This window comes from Eptesicus fuscus, chromosome 7 (assembly GCF_027574615.1).
Source record: "Eptesicus fuscus isolate TK198812 chromosome 7, DD_ASM_mEF_20220401, whole genome shotgun sequence".
In the NCBI taxonomy this organism is placed as follows: Eukaryota; Metazoa; Chordata; class Mammalia; order Chiroptera; family Vespertilionidae; genus Eptesicus; species Eptesicus fuscus.
In genome coordinates this window covers 27,074,211-27,097,017 of record NC_072479.1, presented here as the reverse complement: position 1 = coordinate 27,097,017, position 22,807 = coordinate 27,074,211, and the positions used below count along the sequence as shown (strand labels likewise).

The 22,807-nt window shown below is 40.9% G+C and overlaps 1 pseudogene; it reads left to right on the top strand.

Annotated features, from left to right (window-relative positions):
- Positions 1-6,261: 6,261 nt before the first annotated feature.
- LOC103288068 (actin, cytoplasmic 2-like) lies at positions 6,262-7,377 on the top strand (annotated as a pseudogene).
- Positions 7,378-22,807: the final 15,430 nt, after the last annotated feature.

Here is a 22,807-nt window from a genome sequence, read left to right as displayed (position 1 = left end):
TGTCACATTACAGTTCTGAGAATTCAAGGCAGAAAAGGCCCAAACCCCAAACTAATTAATCTTTCTCTTTGTGTCACCCTTATATTTACACCATAATCTCACATCAATTGCCACCACCACTCCATTATCTTTCATTCCCTAATGGCTAATTGTAGTTGATGAAGATCTATGGCAAATTTGCACAAGGATTATAAACCCTGGGATAGGAGGTAGGTAAAATATAAATGCCCAGACATGTTGTATGATTATCTTGAGATATTTTCTAAACACAATTAGAAACCAACTGCAGTTATTGTCAATAAGAGAAAAGTGGCTAAAATATTTGTGAAATTTGTAAGTGAAATGAGACACTGTAAATTCAGCAAAAGTTTCCTTAATTCTGGGTGCAATATATTTTTTAAAAATTGTTTTAAAGTGTATGTTATGAATAAGAAGCATTCTAAGATTATTTACATTTTGCATGATCTTATATTTTAAGTAAAAAAAAAATGTGTCCATAGATATGACCTTTCAATATTTCTGGGTGTTCTAGTTATAAGTTCTGAAAATTTAGTCAAAGATAAAATCATTTAGTGCAGGGAATAAATGAATATTCAAAAATATCTATAAGTATAGCATCTCCTAATGAATTGATGCATAATGTTTTATTCAGAAATGTGGAAAATGGTCAGAGCTTTGTTTATGGATTTTCCTTCTTTTTTTTTTTTTTTTAAGTAGATAATCTAATTTTATTTTTTTTATTTTTTTTAAATAAATCTTTATTGTTCAGATTGTTACAATTGTTTCTCCTTTTTTCCCCCCATATCTCCCCATCACCCGGTTCCCTCCCCCCCCCCCCGTTGTCCTTATCCATAGGTGTATGATTTTCCCATACCCCCCCACAGACACCCCTTTCCCCCTGAGAATTATCAATCCACTCCCATTCTATGCCTCTGATTCTATTATGTTCACCAGTTTATTCTGTTCCTCAGATTTTTAATTCACTTGATTTTTAGAATCACTTGTTGATAGATGTTTGTTGTTCATAATTTTTATCTTTACTTTTTTCTTCTTTTTCCTCTTTTTAAAGAATACCTTTCAGCATTTCATATAATACTGGTTTGTTGGTGATGAACTCCTTTAGCTTTTTCTTATCTGTGAAGCTCTTTATCTGCCCTTCAATTCTGAATGATAGCTTTGCTGGGTAGAGTAGTCTTGGTTGTAGGTTCTTGCTATTCATCACTTTGAATATTTCTTGCCATTCCCGTCTGGCCTGCATAGTTTCTGTTGAGAAATCAGCTGACAGTCGTATGGGTGCTCCCTTGTAGGTAATTAACTGTTTTTTTTTCTTGCTGCTTGTAAGATTCTCTCTTTGTCTTTTGCCCTTGGCATTTTAATTATGATGTGTCTTGGTGTGGTCCTCTTTGGATTCCTCTTGTTTGGAGTTCTGTGCGCTTCCTGAACTTGTAAGTCCATTTCTTTCACCAGGTGGGGGAAGTTTTCTGTCATTATTTCTTCAAATAGATTTTCAGTATCTTGCTCTCTCTCTTCTGGCACCCCAAAAATTCGGATATTGGTACGCTTAAAGCCATCCTGGAGGCTCCTTATGCTATCCTCACACTTTTGGATTCTTCTTTCTTTCTGCCTCTCTGGTTGGGAGTTTTTTTCTTCTTCATATTCCAGCTCTTTGGTTTGACTCTTCGGATGCGGTGGTCTACTCTGTATATTCTTTATTTCAGACAGTGTATGCATAATTTCTGACTGGTCCTTTTCCTTCTTTTAAAAAATATGCTTTTTGAAAAGTGTCTGTTTAGGTCCTTTGGCCATTTTTTTATTGGATTGTTTATCTTCCTTTTGTCAAGATGTATGAGTTTCTTATACATTTTGGAGATTAGGCCCTTATCGGATATAACATTGGCAAATATGTTCTCCCATGCAGTGGGCTTTCTTCTTGTCTTCTTGATGGTTTCTTTTGCTGTGAAGAAGCTTTTTATTTTGATGTAGTCCCATTTGATGTAGTCTCCTTAGTTTCCATTGTCCTAGGAGCTGTATTGGTAAAGATATTGCTACGACATATGTCTGAGATTTTTCTGCCTGTGGATTCTTCTAAGATTTTTATGGTTTCCCATCTTACATTTAAGCCCTTTATCCATTTTGAGTTTGTTTTTCTTAATATGCTGTCAGTTGGTGATTTAATTGCTTTTTTTTTTTTTGCATGTATCTGTGAAATTTTCCCAAGAGCATTTATTGAAGAGACTGTCTTTACTTCATTGTATGCTCTTGCCTCCTTTGTCAAAAGTGGATATACAGAAGGCCAAGAGACATATAAAACATGCTCAAAGTCAGCAATCATCTAAGAGATGCAAATCAAAATGACAATTCTGTCAGAATGGCTATCATCAACAAATCAACAAATGACAAGTGCTGCTGAGCATGTGGAGAAAAAGGAACCCTCCTGGACTGCTGGTGGGAATGCAGACTGGTGCAGCCACTGTGGAAAACAGTATGGAGTTTCCTCAAAACATTAAAAATAGAACTCCCATTTGACCCAGTAATATCACTTCTAGGAATATTTCCCAAGAAGTCAGAAACACCAATCAGAAAGGACATATGCATCCCTATGTTCATAGCAGCATAGTTTACAAAGGCTAAGATTTGGAAACTGCCTAAGTGCCCATGAGCAGATGAGTGGATTAGAAAACTGTGGTACATTTATACAATGGGATACTACGCTGCTGTAAAAAAAAGAAGGAATTCTTACTATTTGCAACATCATGGATGGACCTGGAGAGCATTATGCTACGCGAAATAAACCAGTCAGAGAAAGATGAATATCACATGATCTCACTCATTTGTGGAATATAGTGAACAATATATACTGATCAACAAAAATAGAACCAGAGTCATAGAAGCATAGAACAGACCATTAAATCTCAGAGGGAAGGCAGGGCAAGATGAGGGAGTGAGGGATAAGAGATCAACCAAAGGACTTGTATGCATGCATATTAGCATAACCAATGGACATGGACACTGGGGTGGTAGAGACTTGTCCTGGGGGTGGGAGTGGCCAGGAAGAGGTCGATGAGGGAAAAAAGAGACATATGTAATAATTTAAACAATAAAAGAATAAAGGAATAAATAAATAAATAAAAATTAATTCTGACATATTGGTAAAAAAAAAAAAATCATGACACAATTCAGCTTTTTATCATATATAACACATATGCTAAATGTAGGTTCAGGGCACTCTTTCAGGGACCTGACAAATTCAAGCATCATAGTCATTTCTGAGACATACCCCAAAAAACAAAAGATATGAATAATTCTTAAAGATAAATAAAGAAATATGGTTTTGAAAGCATCTTTTCAGTGAAAAACATTTAGACTTAATGTGTTTTCAATTGGATAACAAAATATTAAATTATGTGAAGAAAACTACTAAATAAATCCAAATGTTCAAAACAAAATAAATGGTCAATTTACCTCAGACTTATAAGAATTAAAAGAGCAGAAAGACTTATCTGTGCAATAATCCTATCTAATAATAGAGTAACATGTAAATTACCATCACTCTGCTATGCCCACGATTGGGCGGCGGGAGGCTGGGGTCGGGACTCGGGGTGGCCTATCCGGCCATTGAGAGGCACGGATCTGCGGCCACTGAGGGGGGCTACCCTGCTGTTGAGAGGCGCAGGGGGCGGGACTCCCGCCCCCTGTGCCTCTCCCCCTGCGCCTCTCAAAAGCAGGGTAGCCCCCCTCAGCAGCCGCGGACCATCAAAAGTGGGGGAGCTGGGTGCCTGTCTGCTCCGGCACCAGCGGACAGGCATCCAGCTCCACCGCGAAAAGCGAAAGCGTGTAGGGGACCCTACACGTGCATGATTCAATCATGCACTGGGCCTCTAGTTTAAAGATAATTTCCCATAGGTAATTGTTCATAAAATGTGAATTGATATAGCTTGTTTGGACCAATACCTGGTGACTGTCACTCATTCTCCGGGTTATGTCACATCAAAATAGAAACAAGTGAAAGTTTCTAGGATGTGTATTAAAGAATTGGTTGTAGGGCTAAAATATGGAAGTATAGGACATGCCTATAAATATAGAAAATGCTCAAAAATTGATGACAAATCTGTACCACATATTTCCATGTGGCTAGTAAGAAAATTAAATTAGAACTGCAGCAGTCAATTGATTTTACAAGGTCTATTGAGTAAGAAAACAGCACTAAGCACCATAATATGATCCCATATATGTTTCATTATACGTGTACAAACATGGATAGAAATGTTAAAAACACATTCCAGAAGTGAACAGGAGTTGACAGAGTGATAATATTCATAGAGAAAAAGCAAAGAGACTAAAAGGAAAGATAAGCAAAAAAGGAAAATGAACAATGTACACTGTATATTATAAACTGCATAACATAATCATATTTATGGAATGTTAAAACACATACACATACATATATAATAGATTGTCAAAGTATAAATGATCTAAAAATAAAAAAAAACATAATGCATTATATTTTATAGCATGATATGAAATAAAGAATCTAAATTTTCAAGTAAATGGCCTTTATACACATATATGGGTGAGGGAAGAGGTGTGTGTGTGTGTGTTGTGTGTGTGTGTGTGTATAGTCAGTAAATATGCAAGAAAATCTACAAATATAATTTTGTTAGAGCAAAAACAAACAACTCATTAACTTATTTATGAATCATAAAACAAAGTCTAGCTATTGGAAAAATTGAAAAGTATAATTATTTGAATCTTATGCTTTTCCAGACATTTTATTTTATTCAATAACATTCATTGAGCTACTACTATGTACTTACTGTGCCCTAAGTTCAGTGTAAAACATGTTCTATAGTAGTGAACTGAACAGACATGATCCTTGTCCTTAATGCAAGTGTAGGAGGCTGAAAAATAAATGAAACAAATAAATAAACAAAGTGGTCACAGTATCCTATCTAATAAAAGGGTAATATGCAAATTAACTGTCACTCCACAACAAAGATGGCCACAAATATGGCAGTGCCCATAGCCACAAAGATGGCAGCCTCTGCCGGAGCCATGGAGCCAGCAGAGAGGGCAGGATGCTTGGCTGGGCGAGGAAGGAAGCCAAGCCTCCTGCATGCCCAGGCCAGCCACTGAGGGAGACATGCAGGGAGTGAGTGAGGTTCCCTGTCTGGGGGTTCCAAATCCACCATTGGTTCCTTTCACCACTGATTCCCCTCCTCACAGGTATCCTCCACGCAAAAGCTGTTCAAATATGTCCGTGCAAATATGTCATGTCCTAATGGGTGTCACATTTGGACAACCGAACTCCCATTAGAAAAAGGACCTGGGAGAAGGGATTTAGGAATCATGAAGCCATCGTGACCTGCTCGGTCTCCGGAACTGCTGTCAAACACAGGCAGTCTGAGACCCTCCCAAACACCACCTGAGCTAAACCTGAGAACCAAGATATTTTCAAGGCCCAAAGTTGATGGGGTAAGGGGGCAGGGGAGCAAAGCAAGCAGAACAGCCAGCTCAACCAAAGACGCAGGAGCCTAAGAAGACGCAGAGAAATGTCCTGGCCACCGATGCTCTCCCGCAGACGTGGTGCCCACACCCAGCTGGGGGGAGGGGGTGTGTACGTGCGGAATTTAAGGCCACCAACGGAAGGGAAAGTGAAGCATGCCTAAGGATTTTTTGTACCTGTCCCACAGTCAAGAAGCAGAGTCAGAATCAAGAAGCAAAGTCTTACCTCAGCGCTGGGGTGTTTAAAAGTATCTAAAAATAGCAGTTCCATCCCCGAGTCCACTGCCATGTTTGTGCAGACGGGAGGCACGCAGAGAACTTTCAGGGCAGCCCTATAACCTCCGGGGTGACAGTAGCTTGGGAGAGGGAGCGACTGCAGCCCTTTCGGTGTCCAAAGAGCTAGCCCTGCAAACCTTGGCCTATCTGGAAGCTCGGTGCTGCAGGAAGTCCCTGGCCCTGCCTTCTCCAGCTCAGCGGAGAAAGGCTGAGAGAGGACAGGCGGGTACTGTGGCTCCAGTGGTTCAAATCCTGTCATTGTCTCCGTTACCTAGCCTCTGCGCCCTCCAGGACAGCCTCAGTGCCAGTGCAGAGGAGGCTTTGGAGAGGGTAGTGGTGAGGAGAATGCTTCTGACTCTGGATACCCAGTGAAACCGCTGTCAAGAGCCTTTCTAGGGCTCAGTCGCTGCAGCCGCCAGCTCTCTGTTCCTCTCTGCTCTGCTCACTCTCGCTCTCTGCACCCCGCCGCCCTCCCAGGTCTCCATGGAAGAAGAGATCGCTGCACTGGTCATCGACAATGGCTCTGGCATGTGCAAGGCCGGCTTCGCTGGGGATGACGCCCCCAGGCTATGTTCCTGTCCATCATCGGGCGCCCCTGGCACCAGGGCGTCATAGTGGGCATGGGGCAGAAGAACAGCTACGTGGGCGACGAGGCCCAGAGCAAGTGTGGCATCCTGACCCTCAAGTACCCCATCGAACACAGCATCGTCACCAACTGGGAAGACATGGAGAAGATCTGTCATCACACTCTCTACAACGAGCTGCGAGATGCACGCGGCCCCCAAGGAGCACCCGGTGCTGCTGACCAAGGCCCCCCTGAACCCCAAGGCCAACCGGGAGAAGATGACTCAGATCATGTTCGAGACTTTCAACACTCCCACCATGTACGTGGCCATCCAGGCCATGCTGTCCCTGTATCCATTGTCATGGACTCCGAGGACGAGGTCACGCACATGGTGCCCATCTAGGAGGGCTACTTCCTCCCCCACACCACCCTGTGTCTGGACCTGGCGGCCGGGACCTGACCGACTACCTCATGAAGATCCTCACGGAGCGGGGCTACAGTTTCACCACCACGACGGAGCGGGAGATCCTGCAGGACATCAAGGAGAAGCTGGGCTACGTCGCCCTGGACTTCAAGCAGAGATGGCCACGGCTGCGTCCTCCTCCTCCCTGGAGAAGAGCTAGGAGCTCCCCCCGACGGGTAGGTGATCACCATCGGCAACGAGCGGCTCCAGTGTCCAGAGGCGCTCTTCCAGCCCTCCTTCCTGGGCATGGAGTCCTGCGGCATCCACGAGACCACCTTCAACTCCATCATGAAGTGTGACGTGGACATCCGGAAGGACCTCTACGCCAACACAGTGCTGTCTGGCGGAACCACCATGTACCCAGGCATCGCCACAGGATGCAGAAGGAGATCAGGGCCCTGGCCCCCAGCACAATGAAGATCAAGATCATTGCGCCGCTGGAGCGCAAGTACTTGGTGTGGATCGGCGGCTCCATCCTGGCCCTGCTGTCCACCTTCCCGCAGATATGGATCAGCAAACAGGAGTACGACGAGTTGGGCCCCTCCATCATCCACCGCAAATGCTTCTAAGCGGACTGCGGGCAGATGCGTAGCATTTGCTGCATGAGTGGATGCGTCTCCGTTTGCCCTGGCAAAGGCACACCTCCTGTTGGTCCCGAAACTGGAACGCGCCTTCGAAAAGAAATTGTCCTTGAAGCCTGTATCTGAGCTCAGCACTGGATTGTAGGCCTGGTTGCTGATGTTGACCTGTATTCAAGTTACCTGTTCCCTTGGTACATGTTTAATGCCCTGTACATACCTTTCATTTAAACCCCTTTACACGCGTCGGTCACTTGGTGGCCGAGACGAGAACATGTTTCTGCAGGAGAAACCCAGTGGCCTCAGGAGCCCGCAGGGCCTCCTGTGTGCGGGGCACTGGCCTGTGGGAGCTGCCCTTTCCAGGCGCTCTTAGTTTGGCACGGCCCTGCCCCCTGCCCCCTGCACTGTTACCATTCTGTCCTGCCATCCATTGGGGTGGGGTTGGGAGGGTCCGAGCGTTGGGGCCCACTTTCCTTTCTTAGTTGATGTTCCTGCCAGAATACCTGGGCTGTTACTTGCCTTGAGTTGGAAAACAGTTTGCATTTCCACGTGAAAATCTTCGTCCTTTTAATTTATGTAAGTTTTGTGTACGCGATTCTTGAAGAAATGACAAATTTTGGGTTTCTACTGTCACGTGAGAACATTAGGCCCCAGCAACACGTCATTGTGAGGAAAATAAAAGTGCTGCAGGAAAAAAAAAAAAAAAAATAGAGCCTTTCTAGGGCTGGCAGGAAAACGCAGCAATGGGGGAAGGATAATGTCTTAAAATGAAGGGGTTGTTTGTTTGTTTTCTCATCAGCAAAATGTGAATGTTACCTAAACCACAGACTTTGCGAGAATTAATTGTAATAAAATTCCAGAAATTGTATAACATCCAGGCTGAAGTGGATAGGTTGGCTGAGCATGAGCGTGGTCCTGTGCACCGAAAGGTTGCAGGTTCAATTCCAGGTCAGGAAACATACCTGGCACATACCTGGGTTTCAAGTTGGATCCCTGGTCAGGGTTCCTAAGGAAACCAATTGAAGGGATGTTTCTTACATTGATGTTTCTCATTGATGTTTCTCTCTCTCTCTATCCCTTTCCCTTCCACTCTCCCTAAAAATCAATGGAAAAGTGAATTAATGCCATATCTACAAATATGGATAACCTAAAAAGAAAATAAAAGAAGTGGGGGGCCCTAACCGGTTTGGCTCAGTGGATAGAGCATTGGCCTGCAGACTGAAGGGTCCCAAGTTTAATTCCAGTCAAGGGCATGTACCTTGGTTGCGGGCACATCCCCAGTTGGGGGTGTGCAGGAGGCAGCTGATTAATGTTTCTTTCTCATCGATGTTTCTAACTCTCTATTCCTCTCCCTTCCTCTCCGTGAAAAAAAAAAAAAAACAATAAGATATATTTAGATAAAAAAGAAAAAGAGGGTTGCATATGTACTGTATAATTTAAAGCGTGTAAAATAATATAACTTTTTAGGGGCATATATATTATGTATACTAATAAAATACTAATAAAAGGGTAATATGCTAATTAGACCAGACATCTTTTGGACATCCATCTGGATGTCCTCCCGGACAAAGCCATGGTGGTGGGGGGCGAGGCAGAGGCTGTTAGGGGCAATCAGGCCATCAGGGGAGGGCACTTAGGGGTGACCAGGTTGGCAGGGGAGCAGTTAGGCTTTGATCAGGCTGCCAGGGGAGTGGTTAGGTGATGATCAGGCTGGCAGGCAGGCAAGCAGGCAAGCAGTTTGGAGCCAGCAGTCCTAGATTGTGAGAGGGATGTCCAACTGCCAGTTTAGGCACCATCCCACAGGGATCGGGCCTAAATCGGCAATTGGACATCCCCTGAGGGGTCCCAGATTGGAGAGGGTTCAAGTTGGGCTGAGGGACACCCCGCTTCATGCAGGAATTTCGTGACTGGGCCTCCAGTAAAGGTAATAAACAGGATTGCTGAAATCTATACTAATAAAAAGGTAATATGCTAGTTAGACTGGGAGATCTTCCAGACATCCTTCCAGTCAAAGCCATGGTGGTGGGGCTGAGGCAAAGGTAGCTAGAGGCAATCAGGACAGGAGGGGAAGGCAGTTGGGGGTGATCAGGCCAGTGTGGGGAGCAGTTAGGGCTATCAGGCTGGCAGGGGAGGCAGTTGCCATGGTCAGTTTTACGTGTCAGTTAGGCTATTCAATCAAACACCAGTTATTGATCAGGCAGTAACCTGGGCCTTGCTGTTAAGTTATTTGGTAGATGTGTTTAATTCCTACAATCGGCTGACTTTAAGAAAAAGGAAAATATCAATTATCTGGGCAAGCCTAATCCAAGCAGTTCAAAGGGCAGAACTGAGGTTTCTTCCTGTTAGTAAGAAGAAATTCCACCTGTGGACTACAGCTGCAGCCCATGCACAGGAGTTTCCAGCCTACTGTTCCTGATGGCCTGCCCTGTAGATATTGGATTTGTTTGGCCAGCCTTCACAGTATATACCAATTTTTTGGAATAAATTGTATATATAGATATATGTCTATGTATATCCTACTAATTCTGTTTCTCTGATGGAACCTTAGCTGATACAGGAATACAACGACTTTGAAGTTAAAAATGAATCTGTTGTGTTCAATGAACTGAAATCAGGCATGTGGCTGGAACACAATGGGAAAAAGGAGATGGGTAAGTAGAAGGTAGGCCTTTGTATCATTTTGTTGAATCCACATAAATGCTCTTGGAGGTAATTATTACAACTCCAATTTCAAAGCAGAAAATGTAAATTTAGTAAAGTTATATAATGTTACCACAAATGAAATGCTAGGTAAATGGTATAGAGCTGGAATTTAAAGTCCAGATTTACCTAACTCCACCCTACACAATTTTCCAGGTTTTCTTTGCTATCTTCTCATTCACATGTAGGGAAAATAAAAGTAATATGACAGTGATAAACTAAAATACAACCAATATGGTTGGTTCATAATCATAAAGTTAAATTCCAAACCCATGTTTCTTCATTCCTATTACTTTAAGGATCATTTGTGACTTGGCTATATCATTCCTATTATTATTGATTTCTGCCATTTATCAAAAGGTTTTGTTATACATTACAAACTTATAATCTTGTTATATGACTTCAACATCCAAATTAGTTTATCTATGCAGGAGCATATTTCCTTGACTCTATGAACCACAATGACTCTAAAAATCTATTCCATGTCCACCACATTTTGTCCTAACTAGGAATGATTCCACCTGTGAAATATTAAAGTTATCTCACTGATCACTTTCTAGTTCTTTTAATTCTTAAGTTAGCCTCGTCAAATACCACCATCCCAGCTACCTCCAAGTGTAGCTTTTGTATCAACTCTTTCCTATTTTTCTTGTCTTTTTATATTCAGACTAGAGGCCCAATGCATGAAATTTGTGCAAGAGTAGGCCTTCCTTCCTCTGGCTGCCAGCCCCAGCTTCCCTCCAGCAGCCAGGACCTGGGCTTCCTTCACAGCCCTGGCTTCGTCTGGAAGGTTGTCGGGAAGGACATCCGGTCTAATTAGCATATTATGTTTTTATTATTATAGATTAGGCTTTGCAAAACACCCTTTATTTAGCATCAGTCTCAGGTTCCACTCAGGTAAGTATAATGGCAGTTCTACATCCCTTTAAATGGATGCACCCTTAGCTGTTGCTCCTGGGTTGCTGCACACTGTTGTTAACAAATACCCACCTAGACTGCTCAGTAGAAATTTTTGTAATGATGGAAATTTCCTATATCTGTTCTGTCCAATAGAGTATACATGAGTCTCTGTTGAGCCCTAGAAATGTGACTAATGCATCTAAGAAACTGAATTATTATTTTATTTTAATTAATTTAAATTTAATAGACACATGGATACTGATTACTGTTTTGGATAGCACAGCTCTAGACTGATGTTATTATACATTTGTGGTTCCAACCTAAGTCTGTGAATAAATTCATTTCAATGCTTTTCTTTACAATCTATGTTGGTTTTATTATTATTATTTTTGCCTCATTGCACTGGGTTGAACTTCTAGTGTATATGATGTTAAATAGCAGTGGTGAGAGAAAACATTCTTGCCTTCTTCCTGAACTTGGGGATAAAAGTATGCCCTTTATTTTGTTAAGGTAATTCCATTCTATGCATTGTTTGCTAATGATATTTGTCATGAATGAGTGCTGAATTTTTTCAAATGCTCTTTTGCTTTAAATGAGCTGATCAAATAGCATCTCTTCTTTAATCTGTTAATATGGAAATTGCACTAATTGTTGAATGTCGATCCAGTTTTGTATTCTTGGGATATATTCTACTTGGTGATGATGTATTATCCTTTGTATATATTGCTGAGTCAGAATGTTCAAATTTTGGTGAGAATTTTTACATCTGTTTTCCTAAGACATATTGGTCTGTAGTTTCCTTTTGCTCTAAAGGTTCTCTCCAATTTGGGTCTGAAGGGAATTTTGACTTTACAAATTGTGAGTGGGAATTGTTTACTCCTCTTCTAACTCTGGAAGATATTATTAAGAATTGGTATCATTTTTGCCCTCCCATCAGCTGCAATGAGTTTTTACCAGTGCTTTTTATTGTTTTCTCTCTGCAGATTAAATCTTTCTTCTAATTGGAAGATGGAGGAGGTGGGGACTGGGCAAAGTTTCAGGAGTTCCTGCTGTTCTACTTCCCCAGGCAGTATCAGAGGAAGAGCATTCTTGGATTCTCCCTGATGGTTTTCTATCATGTCCTGGTAGTTTGTGAAATCCTCATGTCTGCAGCCCCAATGGGCTTCCCACAGTCGTCTAGTCCCGTGGTCAGCAAACTGCGACTTGCGAGCCACATGCGGCTCTTTGGCCCCTTGAGTGTGGCTCTTCCACAAAATACCACGGCCTGGGCGAGTCTATTTTGAAGAAGTGGCATTAGAAGAAGTTTAAGTTTAAAAATTTTGGCTCTCAAAAGAAATTTTAATCATTGTACTGTTGATATTTGGCTCTGTTGACTAATGAGTTTGCCGACCACTGGTCTAGTCCATCTTTCACAATTTGTTTAAAACATTTAATCTGTGCTTACTGTCTACTCCAATATTCAAGTGAGAGGGTCCTGTTTCTTTCTGCACTTGGCTTTCTTTCCCAAGGTACCAGGTGACTTAATTTCAATGCACTCTCAGCTCTGTGATGGGTTTGAAGAAGTAATTATAGTGTAAGTTTGTATAGGTTTTTTAATGTTGTATAGATAAGACTGAGACTCCAGTTCTCTATATCTCTGAACTAAAACCAGACTTTTTTAAGGGAAAGAAGTCTGGATTTTTTTGGACATTTTATTTAAAGAAATATATTAAGAACTCATCAAAAACTTTACATTAATCTTTATAAAATTATCAAAATAAGCTTTCCCCTAACATTGAAGTAGGCTTTTAAATCTAACTTAAAATTAAAGCTAACCAAAAATGATAAAAATGTAAGTGGTTATCAAAGTATTTTTATTGTATTGAATTGCTTACACGTTAATATTTTGTACATTACACATGTATTGCATACAATGTAAATTTAAAAATTCTGAATGTTAAAGCCTGATCATGGATATTAACATAGGTTTCATTCTTTAGAGACCGAAATCCTTCATTAATCATGTAAGTCTCTTGTTTATGCATTCACTTTCTTAAATATTCTTGGAAGATTATTATTTATAAAAATTGAAAACAGCCTATTACATGTTAGAATTGTTTTTATCACATAGCCTAGTGTGAACAACATTTTGAGACATTGATTTATTATTTATTCCTATCTATATCATACCATATTACAATATATTTTATTAGCATTTTCCTTTGAACAATTCAAAAATGTAAGTGAAAAGATAGAAAGCAAAAATAATGTATGACTCTTCCTGGCTTTTTTTTAATCTAAAAGCCAAAAGTTGTGTCTATGAAGAGGCACTTAAGTAGGAAAAAATCTCTAATATATATATATTTACCTATCTATCTATCTATCTATCTATCTATCTATCTATCTATCTATCTATCTATCTATCATCTATCATCTGATGTCTATCTATCACCATGAGCTGGAACAGCAAGCATAGGATCAACCTTGAATTGGAAGAAGGTTACCCAGTCTAGGTTTGGGGAAAACAAGGAAGCCAGGGAGCAAGCAGGAATTTAGGGTAAAAGAGAGCAAGAGAGTCAGAGAAACTGAACCATGCTTCCCAGAATGCAAAGTGAATGCAACAAGACCCTACAGTCACCTGGAGGAGATGGAGTTTCACAATGTCAGCGAGTCAGAAGGGTTTAAAGAGACAAGTCACACGTTATAAAACCAGACAGAACCACAGGTGGTCTTGTGAAATTTCCCCTGTGGCCACTTGAAACAGAGGCCTCAGACAGGTGCTAGATCTGAGCATTCATGTTGACAGTGATGATGTTTTAAATAATATCCTCTACAAAAAAATGACCGTTGCCTGTGTCTTATTTCTATAAACTGTCCCTTTGAACTTTTACACCAGCCTGTCTGTGGAACCCTGAGTACCTAAAGTTATGCAATACAATGAATATTCAAAATAGATATTAATTTTTATTTTATAAAATATAGTTTGTACATGAAGACTCCTATGGCCCATGTGAAGTGGCTTATTCTGAGCTACTAAAATTCTAATGCTCTGATTGACTCTAGCCTTTGAAGAGAGTAGAAAATATTTCCAAATGACTGATTATGTTTCTCAACAGCCTGAAAAGATATGTTTAAAATTGGCTATTTTGAGTTTTCAGAAACTAAGTTGTAGTTTCTGCTCTTCTGTTTCAAGCCTATTGTCCTATTAAAACAAAATAAAACATTTATTTTAGTTTATATTATTCAGCTCACTCATTCTTCTATTTTTTCCTTATAGGCTTTTCCTTTTCACTCCAAAATAACACTTTAAGAGAGCAGAAAGAGAATGAAAGAAAAATTAAATATTTGTCATCTTTCCACTTATATTGTCAAATTTCTCATTAGCCACATTACTGAAGAATTTCAACAGTTTTCTAAACTACTTGCTGTGACAAAATAGTTTTTTTAGAGCTGTCATTGCCTTTCCTAATATAGATTGATAGTAATGTTTTAATTAATCTTCACAATTTTGAAATAAGCATTTTATTTTTATATTTTCTGATTCATGTCTCTTAACTGGCAGTTTCAAAATATTAATATTAATAATTGTTGACTGATTTGCATTTTGTACTGTCCATCTCAATGTCAGAAAAATATAGATGAAAGAATCAAGTAACTTAAGCTATCACTTAAAATAATTTTTAAAATTTTGGTTTCCAACAAAATAAGGATACAAACCCAGGCTATTGATTGAAAAGGCATTTATATTTATGTACAATATTTTATTTCTTTTATGTATTAAAACATAATGGGGGCATGGAGCTTTTGATATATTATTCTGTGAAATGTTGTCTTTTAGTTTGGCCTTTTAAAAATTCTTTAAAATATAGAGGGCACCATAAACTGTTGAGAAGACATATAGAACTTTGGATGCTACATGCCATGTATTTTCCAAAGAAGTATGAATTTTAACGTGTTGTACTATTGTCTGATTGCATATGAAACTATTTTCTCCAATTTTTATAAGAGTTTTGAGATGGAATTCATTTGAGATATAATACAATTTATTCTTAATTTTTATTTCTTATTTTTATTAAATTTATTGATGTGACATTGGTCAACATGAACATATAGGTTTCAGGTGTGGGTTTCTATGTTACAAGATCTGTATATAACACCATGTGCCCAAAACCCAAAGTCAAATCTTCTCCTGTCACCATATATGAGGACCCTCTTCTCCCCCACCCTTTTCCCTCTGGGAACCACCTCACTGCTGTTTGTGTTCACTAGTTTCAGTTTTATATACCACGTATGAGTGAAATCATATGATTCTTAGCTTTTTCTGACTTATTTCACTAAGCATAATGTTCTCAAGGTTCACCCATGTTGTTGCAAATGGCACTATTTCACCCTTTCTTATGTATGTACTAGAGGACCGGTGCACAATAATTCGTGCAATGGGCGGGAGGGAGGGTGTCCCTCAGCCCAGCTGCACTCTCTCCAATATGGGACCCCCTCAGGGGATGTCTGACTGCTGGTTTAGGCCCAATCCTACAGAGATTGGGCCTAAACCAGCAGTCGGACATCCCTCTCACAATCTGGGACTGCTGGCTCCCAATCACTCGCCTGCCTGCAAGCATGATTGCCTCTAACCACTTCTGCCTGCCAGCCTGATCACCCCTTAACCACTCCCCTGCCAGCCTGGTCGACACCTAACTGCTCCCCTGCCGGCCCTAATGCCCCCAACTACCCTCCCCTGCTGGCCTGGTTGCCCCAACTTCCCTCCCCTGCAGGCCTGGTTGCCCCCAACCCCAACTGCCCTCCCTTGCTGGCCTGGTCACCCCTTACTGCCCTCTCCTGCAGGCCTGGTCCCCCCCAACTGCCCTCCCCTGCAGGCCATCTTGTGGAGGCCATCTTGTGACCACATGGGGGTGTGTGATAGTCAATTTGCATATTACTTCTTTATTATATAGGATGTACCACATCTTCTTTACCCAGTCCTCTATCACAAGACACTTTGGTTGTTTCCATGTCTTGGCCACCCTGAATCATGCTGCAATGAACATAGGGTTGTTTAAATCTTTGAATTCATTCTTTTAAAATGTACAATTCAGGGGATTTTGTAAAACACATTTTCAGTGATACAATCATCACCTCTATCTAATTTTGGAACATTTTTTATCTCTCTCTTTCTTCAGCAGCCACTACTCTACTTTCTGCTCTATTGACTATATCCTGTGGGCCTTCCGTGACTGATTCTTTAAATTAGCATAACATTTTATGGGTTAATTCCTGCTGTAGTCAGTATCAATACTTCTCTCCTGGCTCTTGTTGCTTTACAAATCTTAGCCCTAGTGTAGACACTCAAAGCAGGAGATAATCAAATATGTGAGCAAATTTATCTTCAATATCAGAGGAATAGTACAGCTTAAATATGGTCACAAAAAACACTCAACACATAGGTGTTACTGATTACTGGCAGTCATAGTATTTATGATAGTTTTATTGTGGTGAGGGGATGAGGCAGGAGACCATTGTGGTTTCTTATATTATCACTAGAGGCTCGGTGCACAAAATTCGTGCATGGAGGGGGGTTGTTCCTCAGCCCAGCCTGTACCCTCTCCAATATGGGACCCCTCGAGGGATGTCCAACTGCCCATTTAAGCCCAATCCCAGTGGGCAGTCAGATCCCTAAACGGGCAGTCGGACATCCCTCTCATAATCCAGGACTGCTGGCTCCCAACTGCTTGCCTGCCTGCCTTCCTGATTGCCCCTAACTGCTTCTGCCTGCCAGCCTGATCACCCCCTAACCACTCTGCTGCCAGCCTGTTTGCCCCCAACTTCCCTCCTCTGCCGGCCTGGTCACCCCTAACTGCCCTCTCCTGAAGGGTTGATCACCTCCAACTGCCCTCCTTTGCAGGCTGGGTGCTTCCCAACTGCCCTCTCCTGCTGTCCATCTTGTGGTGGCTATCTTGTGTCCACAAGGGGGCAGGATCTTTGACCACATGGGGGCAGCTATATTGTGTGTTGCAGTGATGATCAATCTGCATATTACTCTTTTATTAGATAGGATAGAGGCCTGGTACAGGGGTGGGGGCCAGCTGGTTTTCCCTGAAGGGTGTCCCGGATCAGGGTGGGGGTTCCCTTGGGGCATGGGGCAGCCTGAGCGAGGGGCCTGTGGTGGTTTGCAGGCCGACCATGCCCCCTGGCAACCCAAGCAGAGGCCCTGGTATCTGGAATTTATTTTCCTTCTACAATTGAAACATTGTAGCCTAGAGCGGAGCCAAGCCTGAGGCTCCCTCCGAGGCCGGCAGCCATTTCTGTTGGGGTTATAATTGAAACTTTGTTGCCTTAAGCGGGTGGGCCCGGCCAGGGTGTGCGGAAAGCGTTGCTTTCCCTGTTGCCGGCGGCAACCCTGGCCTGCTCTCTCAAGTTCCATTCTGCCGCCATTTGTTTGAATTTGTTTACCTTCTATAATTGACACTTTGTAGATTGAGTGGAGGCTTAGGCCTGGCAAGGGCAGGCGGAAAGCTTGGCTTCCTCTGTTACCTAGGAAACCTTGCTCTCTGTGGCTGTAGCCATCTTGGTTTGGGTTAATTTGCATACTCACTCTGATTGGGTGGTGGGCATGGCTTGTGGGTGTGTCAGAGGTATGGTCAATTTGCATATTTGTCTATTATTAGATAGGATGATTTTAAAGGGCTAGAGAACACCTCTTTTCTCTCTGCTTCCCCTATGTAACATAAAATCTGCATGTAAATGTGTACATGTCCATACTCTGTGCTCTAACAATTATCTGATTGTATTTATTAATTTCTCATCTTCACTTTATATTTCTCTATCTTAAATGTCATCTATATAATGAATTTATCTATATAAGAACCTGTTCCTATTCTATAGTGAAATTGATTTTTCATTCACTCTTCAAACATATTTTGAAAGAGAAATAGAATCCAGTATGTGCCAATTAGTGAGTGAAATTCTTGGGATATTACAATACAAGAAATATAGTATCTGATCTCAGAACTGGAGTTTTTCCAAGGATACACATGTAAACTAATAATTTTCACAGTGTGATAATTGCCATAATAAATGATTGGCCACATGGTAGAAGATCACTGTCAAGGATAATATTCAATCACATCATGAATTGTATGTAGAGTTTTTCTAAATCAATGTGTGTGATTGGAATAAAGACAATTTTGAGAGAAAGCACCCTGCGCCTAGATATAATGAAATGAAAAAAAAAGGGATATACTCTGAGAATTTTAAGTCTTTATGTCCGAATTATGCACCAAGCTTCTAAGACAGGGGCACCACAAAAGAGAGAAAGTTAGAGAAGGAAAACAATTCTATTAAACATGTGCTAAAGCATGCCTAGGGGAACACTTATTAAATTGGCCTTTTTAACTCTCAAGTTAGTTTCTAAATTAGAAACAACCATCATTCTTGCCTTCTGTCTCTCTGGCCCCCTAATATGGCCATTTTTTGAACCTGTTCTTCAGAGCTATTCTTGGAAACCTTTAGTCTATTTCTCATAGCATAAGCAGGTTTGCTTTGTTAAACTTTGAGTGTTCGTACTCTGCTAGGCTCAATAAAAATATCTTGCAGTCATTTTAGTCAGCTGTTAGCCTGAGATTGGACTGGCTGCATCAGAACTCTACTAGGATGAAGGTTTTTAGAAATACAGAACTACAGGTGCCACTCTGAAATTCCTGATTCAGTAAGGCCAGGGGAGCTTTGGAATTTGTTACAGGGTTTCTGATGCATGACCCAATAACTGAGAACAGTAACACTGTAAGAGAAAGATGTCATTTCCATATTTTACAAGACTTTAAGTTGAAGTGAATTAAGGTTAGGAGCCTTTCCAAGGCCACATAGTTAGCTATATCAGAGATTAACAAATCCAACTCACCACTTGTTTTCAAAATAAAGTGTATTTGAAAGATCCCTCTACTTATTCATTTATTACTGTTTTAATTCTACCTTAATGCCTTGTTTATTGTGATTTGCTCTATTGCACTTCACAGATGTTGCAATTTTATTTATTTATTTATTTATTTATTTATTTATTTATTTATTTATTTATTTACAAATTGAAGGCAAAGCCTCTACCAGCAAAAAAATGATGACTTGTCTTTTTTTATTTTTTTTTATACTCACTTTAATTATTGTGCTGTCTGGAATTTGACTGGCACTGTCTCTGAGGTATGCCTGTATAATGGCAGAACTGAATAGCTGTGACAGAGAGCCTATGCCCCACAAAGCCATTCACTGTTTGTTTTTTATGTGTCTATATGTTGGGCATAACTCCTGAATCAAAACTTGGGGGAAAATATATTTTATATTTTTTCCTGCTCCTTAATTTCATTGTCTTAACTTATTTATAGTAGCCCTTCGTCCACAGGGGCTACCTTCCAAGACCCCAAGTGGATGTCTAAAACTGTGGGTAGTACTGAACCTTGTATATACTACCTTTCATCCTACACATACATACCTATAATACAGTTTAATCTATAAAATAGGTACAGTAAGAGATTAATGGTTACTACTAATAAAATAGAACAATTATAAAAATATACTGTACTAAAAGTTATGTGAGTGTGGTCGTTGGTTCTCCCTCTGAGAATGGATCGGTAACTGAGACAGCAGCTAACTGGCTAATGGGAGGGTAGTGTATACAGCATGATATGCTGAACAAATGGATGAGTCACATAACAGGCATGACAAAGCAGGAAGGTGGGAGATTTCATCCTGCTACTCAGAACAATGCACAGTTTAAATCATATAAATTGCTTATTTGTCCAATTTTCCATTTAATATTTTCCGACCATGTTTGACTATTGGTCACTGAAATTATGGAAGGTGAAACCGTGGATAAGGGGGTACTTCTGCATATACTTTTCCTAATTCACAATGCTTTACATGGAACTGACCTTCCAATTGGCAATAATCTAATTAACACTAACATTTGTAGAGATGTGCATGGCCCCTATTTTGTATTCACTATCACATCTTAAATAAGTACTTTTACTCATCTACTAAACTTTAATTTTCTTATGTGTATAACCCTCCAGAAAACTTATCTTTAGGTTCTTATTTTATTAAGAATATTGGTTGCAGTTATTAATAATTAGTAAACTCATTGATCTTTTAAATTCAAAATCTTAATGATAACAACTACCAATATTTAATGAACACTTACTGTGAGCCAGCCATATTTATTATTTTACTAGACGTCCAGCGCATGAATTTCATGTGCGGGTATGGTCTCTAGGCCTGGCCTGTGATCAGGGTCGTCTTCCCCGGCTGCCCACAGCCGGCCCGAAACCCTCCACCACCCACCCCACACTGCCACCCACCCCTGGGTCCCCTTTTGCCATAGGGTGATCAGTGCCTGACGGCTGGGGGAAGGGAATGAGAGGTTGGCTGTTACTGCCTGCTCACCAGCCCTGCCCCTGCTGTGGGTTGCCCTCTGTGTGTGGGGGACCAGCAGGGCAGGGGCCTTGGCCTGGCACTGCCCACATCTCCCGCCATCCACCCCTGGTTCCTCATTTGTCATCAGGCGATCGGAGCCTGCTGGCCGGGGAAAGGAACTGAGAGGTGGTCAGTGCACCTCATAGTGACTGGTCCAGCGGTCGTTCTGATAGTTCTGCCTTTAGGGTCAATTTGCATATTACCCTTTTATTATATAGGATTATTATATAGGATGCGATATTTCAAAAACACCATAATACAAGCATACTTAGTAATTTTATAATTTTAGAGACCTTAAATTAATATTATCATGAGGATTTCCGTCTAGGCAGGTGGCCCCCCTCCCACTCTTAATGATTCTATTTCTCTTTCCTTTCTTTTTTTCATATGGTTCTGATCTGAAGAAATTTTTTCCCTTCTTTGTTAAGTAGATTCCTTCGCCTGTGTTCTTTTTTTAAATGTATATTTTATTGTTGATAGTATTACAGATACTATTAGGCTGCTTCTCATGGGATCTGTTTGTATACTGGAGTCAGTGTGACCAAACGCTAGTGAAGCTGGAAAGCCAAGCCTGCATCCATTCACCTGTTGCTCTCTGAACATGAGCATACTGCCTGTGTATACTGAGTGTTATGTTGTCCAGTGTTACAGTTCCTTCCCTGATGCCTTTGCTGTTCTTTCCTTTTGTTTTTTGTTGTCATTACATTCCTTCTAGCAACTCTATTAGTAATAAATGTTCTTATATGTTTATAGTCAAGTCCATTATGAGGAACTAATTTTGTCTTGGCAACTTCTTATATTTAGTACATAGCACAGTATCATCTATTGTAGGTGTTCGTTGAGTTATTTATCATTGTGGCATATCAAACAATAAACAAACAACCACAGGGGGAGGTAGAACTATGTTCAGAATTCAGAAAATCCCCTGAGGTAGTTATTACTACATCCTTGCCAGGACATAAACGTTAATGAAAAATCTCCCACTCTTATGGCAGAACTATTGAGACTCAGGCCTTTGGGAATGTGAGTCTGAGTAACCCAAACAACTAAGGACCTCTGACAAGAAAAAATGGAGATCAAGGAAAAAGGGACAAAAATGGGTAAAGAGAGAGCAGCAATAACTTAAAGTACTCCCTTATAAACAGTTGTATTAGCACATGATTCCCTTTTACCTGCTACGCTTGTCCCATTGTTTCATATAAGGAATAGTGACAATTATTTTTGCAACTCATATAGCAACTTAGTTTAATGTTACAGAATATCCAGATGTGAATGTGACTATAAGACAGGAGGAATGAACATTTCTGTGTAACTCGATGTGTTGATCATATTTCTAGCTTTTGTAAACTTGATGCTTTAACATCTGATGGACATGTATGTGCCAGGCAGACCCTACTGTAGACAACGTGATAATGTGCCTGCATCACTGGGCCACATCCTCCTGACTTCCTCATGCCACCGCCCTTCATCAAGAGGGGTCTTTCTTGCCCTAGCTGGTTTGGCTCAGTGGATAGAGCCTTGGCCTGCAGACTTAAGGGTCCCAGGTTCAATTCTGGCTAAGGGCACATGCCTAGGTTGCAGGCTCTATCCCCAGTAGGGGGCATGCCAGAGGCAGTTGATCAATGATTCTCTCTCATCATTGATGTTTCTCTCTCTCTCTAACCCTCTCCTTTCCTCTCTGAAATCAATAAAAGTTTTTTTTGTTTTTTTTTTTTAAAGAGGAGTCTTTCTCCTGAGGCACTTTTCAAACGTGAACCAGCCAATCCAGTCCACACTCCCAGCCACTTTGCTTGTTGAGCTTTTACACTCAATACGTCACTATAAACCTGCCCTAATCACCCCAGGGCCAGGTACCAGACAATTAGAGATAGTCCCTAGGCCTCAGAGCCTGAAATCAGCCCATTCTAAGCCCACTAACTACGGCCTTACCCATTGCTTCTGCAGAAACCACAGTTCAGGTTCTTGTCCATAGTTTTTCCCTTTCCATCTGCCTTGTGACAAAACCCTGGTGCTTCCCTCTATGCACCCTGCCCCTCACCACATGGCATGGCATGCCCTTTCCTCTTGGGAACTGTGAGTAATAAACTATCTTTTAATTGGAAATCATGATCTCCTGACCTTACCATGCCTCAATTTTTCTACTAATACACTATATTTTAAAACATTAATATTGGAATATAGTCAAATATCAGTTGTTGCATGAAAGAGGGTTGGTTGCATCATATAAAGAAGAAGATGCTATTGTCATTACTGCTTTAATTATGGGTAGAAGGAAGAAAAAGAATACTGACAAGTTAAAGCAGTGGATGTCCCATCATTTGTGTGTTTGTTCTCAGCCCACAGTCCTACCCTTCTATGCTAAAGAAGTCTCTCAGTTTAAATTAAAAA